Here is a 4,326-nt window from a genome sequence, read left to right on the forward strand (position 1 = left end):
AAGCCAGAAATAAGGAGGTAATTACCGGTGTTTAGTACAGGAATAAAATACCCGCTGAGCCATAAGAAAGGAACGAAATCTTGTCATTTGTGACAACTTGGATGGTCTTCTTGAGGGTATTGTGCTAGGTGAAATATATTAGACAGAGAAAGATGAATACCATATGATTTCACTTATAAGTGGAACCCAAAAGACAAAACAAACGAACAAACACACCAACACCAGAAACAGGTCCAGAAATACAGAGAACAAACTGATGGTTGCCCGAGGGAAGGGGATGGGACGTTAGACAAAATGGGTGAAGGGGTGTAGGAGATACAGGCTTCCAGTTATAACGTGAGTAAGTCACAGGAATAACACCACAGCATAGGGAATATAGTGGATGGTGTTACAATAGTGCTGTATGGGGACGGATGGTAGCCACACTCGTGGGGAGCACGGCGTATCATATAGAGCTGTCAAATCACTATGTTTACCCCTGAAACTAATGTAACAGTGTGTGTCAACTACACTTTAATTATTTTTTAAAATTTTGTTTTATTTTATTTACATTCAGTGTATTAATATATAGTATATTATTCCTTTCAGGGGTAGAGTTCAGTGATTCATCTGTTGAACTCTACTTCAACTTAAAAAAAGAAGAATCTGGGAAGAATTGACACCTTAAACATAGTGAGTTTTTCTTTCCAAGAACATGAGATTCTTATACATTTATTTAGGTTTTACAATTTTCAGTGAAGAAAGCATAAGTGATTTCTTTGTTTTTTTCTTATACATTTGATTTTTAAATTTTTAGTAAATTTTTCCATTATTTATTGTTAATATGTAGAAGGCAATTATTATTATTATTATTTAAAGATTTTACTTATTTGACTGAGAGAGCACAAGCAGAGGGAGAGAGAGGGAGAAGCAGGCTCCCTGCTGAACAAGGAGCCCGATGTGGGACTCGATCCCAGGACCCTGGGATCATGACCCGGGCCGAAGCCAGCCGCTTAATCAACTGAGCCACCCAGGCGTCCCAGAAGGCAATTATTTTTTATATTGACCTTCCATCCACTGAACTTGCTAATTTTATTTCTTTTTCACTGTTTCAAGTTTTCTGCACATACAATTTTATTAATGGTGCTTAAAGAATCTTTTACTTATTTCATTCCATTTTCTTTTTTTTTTTTTTTTCCTTCTCATAATGGCTAGAATCTCCAGAATAATGCTGAGTAGAAATGATGATGATAAATGTTTGTCTCATTTCCAACCTCAGAGAAAAGCATTTAAAATTTCTGCATTGAATATGATGTCAACTGTGGTTTTCCTATAGTTAATCTCAAATGAAGAAACTTACCTTCTATTATAATTTTCTAGAGAAGTTTTATTTATATTTTTAGTGACAGGGTGTTGCTTTTTGTCAAGTGTGTTTAGGGCTCTACTAAAATGAATGTATGTATTTTCTCCCTTTGTTGTCTTTATGAGATTCATTATATTCCTTGATTTATTGAATATTAAGCCCTTCTGACATTTCTGGAATAAATATTATCCTTTCTATATATTGTTGGGCTCCATTTGCTAATATTTTGTCTATAATTGTTGCATCTACATTCATGAGCAAAGTTAGCCTGTGATTTTCTTATCTTGCAATGTCCTTTTTCCGATGTTGGTATCAAAGTGATGCTAGTCTCTTAAAATGAGTTTGGAAGTGTTCCAGGGATTCTGCTCATGGCCAAATTTAGCTCCAGAACTCCCTTGCTCAACTCTGCTTAGGCTGGAAGCTGATCTAGGATGCTTCCACCCAACCTTCTACTGTCTGTCCTTCACTCAGGATCACACTTATCTTCATCAGCTGACTCTTCAGCCTTCCTGGCTCCCTCTCCATTTTCTCTCAGGCTTTTGCCCTGATCACATCTCTGCACATTTAATTGCATCTTGGCGTTTGCTTCTCAGAAGACCAGACTAGCCTACTAGTTTTATAATACACTTCTAGTGTATTATATATATATATATAGTATAATAAACTTCTAGTTTATGCTGGACAGAATTTGTGCTGGGCAAAAAATAGTACTACACAATCTACCTTTAGCTATGAACAGAATCAACGTAGAAAGCAGTTTTCCCAATTTCTCAGTGAGCACCCCAGCAGTGAGCCAGGGGGGCATCCCTGCTGATCAGCACAAAGGGGCTGAGACTGGCATGACCAAATGTTAGAGGTAATTTAATACTTACTGTGGTGTAATTATTTGTCAAGAAGGAGCCTAGGCGGAAGGAGAAAATGAAATCTGCCCAACAAAAGAGAAGAAAACAGGTCGTGAGCATGAGAGCACTCTGAGTAGCTCTGATCTCAGGGCTGGAGTTTCTTTGAAACCTGGAGCCCTGAAGGTAGGGCACACTCTGGTGACGCTTATATGGATGAAGAGCTGTGAGCTCACTGCTCCATGAGACTCCGAAAGATGACCTTGTGCAGAGCCATGAGAGTAGGGAAAAGCCAGGGGGCCACTGGCCCAGATGCAGCATGTCTCAGTAGCGATCAGATGCTGGAATCCCAGATGTGCTCACTCTGTCCCCTGCCGTGATGTAACAGAGCAAGCTGGAGCTTCTCAGGAAATTGCAGATCCCGAAGAGGAGCAGATTGGGAGGCACTTGCGTGCAGTCTGTGGTTTGAGCTTCCTCTGCTGCTGATGGCCTGGACCACGCCGAGGAGGCAGGCGCTGCAAACTGAGAGACCGTGGGCCGCGCTCCCCGGATAAAGCGCAGTCTCGCAACCAGCATCGCCTAAGGAATTTCTGAGATGAAAAAAGGTGGTTATATCTTTGGTACAGAGAATGGTTGTATTTGCAAAAGCCAAATGGATGAGGATAAGGTCCATGGGTTGTTTTTTTGTTTTTTTTCCCCCAGGTCTCATGAGCAAAGTGTATCCATGTCTCACCAATAGAAAGAGGTTCCCCACAGTTCCAGGTCCAGGAAGAGAAAGCAAGATTATTCCCTGGATGATCTTACTCCAAATCATCTTCTGACATCATGCAAAGAGCTAGGAAGAACTTTTGATAGACACAAATAAGTAAAGATTACATAGTTTAGGTCTGTGGCTTTTCTGTCTACTCCAGTGAAAAGAACACTTTTGGTTCTGAAGTTTGTAAAGGTACATGGTTCTATCACTTGCATGTCTCCAATCTCATTCTTTGCTCTTTCTTCTTTTTCTCCTGTTTCAGTTGATATGGTCATGGTGAGAACTACAATTTAAACATCCAGCCCAGACATCCCTCATATACTCCACACTAGGGCATCCACCTGCTGATCCAAGAGGTCCTTCTATTCCCTATACATGTAACCCTCGTGTATATAATTTATGCGACAACATTCTTCCCAAGACAACAGCTCGGCAAAGGGCAACATCACTCTGTCAATTTCTATGCTATCATGCTGAACACCATTTTAGATGCTCCTTCTTCACTACTCATACCCAGTAAATGATCTCACTGCAGAGCACTGAGCTCATGCTCCCCCTCGGTCCACTGTACCAGCCTGTGCACACTTACCCCTCAGAGACTGTGAATACTGGGCTGACAGAGAGTTGTAGTTTCTCCAAGGAACTGTACTGGGCTAAATGAGAGTAGTTTCACAGGGCAGGCTATGTGGCTTACCCTCCCCCTCCAAGGGCAGGAGGAAAGTCCAGCGCCCTTGCCTTATGGGGGGACTGACTCTGGTAATATTTGTGTTCCCAATTTTCCACCTGGGTCGAGTCAGACTGGAGCAGAGTTTTTTTCTCCTGTCTGTGCTGTTCCCATGCTCCCCCTCTCCTGAAGCCTTCCCCCAGCAAATCATCAGAGGAAGAGCTCTGGCTCCATGGGATTCAACCAAAGACGCACATCTTACTGACTCACTCTCTTCCCTTTTGTCAAATTTAGTGACTTTCTCCATCAGAAATGCCCCACCATGAAGGTCAAGTTCCTCAATATCTCATGCTGTGATTTATATAGCCATTTCATGAATGGTATCACTCTTTTTGTTTATTCTCTTTCTATATCATAGCCAAAATGAGCTTTTGAACCATGAATCTGTTCCTTTTGCTTCACTGCCTACAAACCCTATATGGCTTCACATAAAAACCTTCTGTCTAAACATGCTTGTCCTTCACAGTTTGGCCTCCTCTCCTTACCAGATTTATTTCTGAATGACGTTCAACTCCCATGCCAACAGATGTGCCTAAACTCCAGATGCTGAGACATTCTTGTCCTCCGCTGCCGCCTTTCCGCAGCTAACTGCTGCTCATCTGTCCTACATCAGCTCAGAATTTTACTGTCTGGCGACTTTCCCTGAATTCACTGGGCTCTGTTGCTA

General features: G+C 41.6%; 1 pseudogene; it reads right to left on the minus strand.

The window, feature by feature from the left end:
* Positions 1–2,112: 2,112 nt before the first annotated feature.
* Positions 2,113–2,995, minus strand: LOC116629485 (annotated as a pseudogene).
* Positions 2,996–4,326: the final 1,331 nt, after the last annotated feature.

Source organism: Phoca vitulina, unplaced genomic scaffold (assembly GCF_004348235.1).
Source record: "Phoca vitulina isolate PV1807 unplaced genomic scaffold, GSC_HSeal_1.0 scaffold1123, whole genome shotgun sequence".
NCBI classification, from domain to species: domain Eukaryota; kingdom Metazoa; phylum Chordata; class Mammalia; order Carnivora; family Phocidae; genus Phoca; species Phoca vitulina.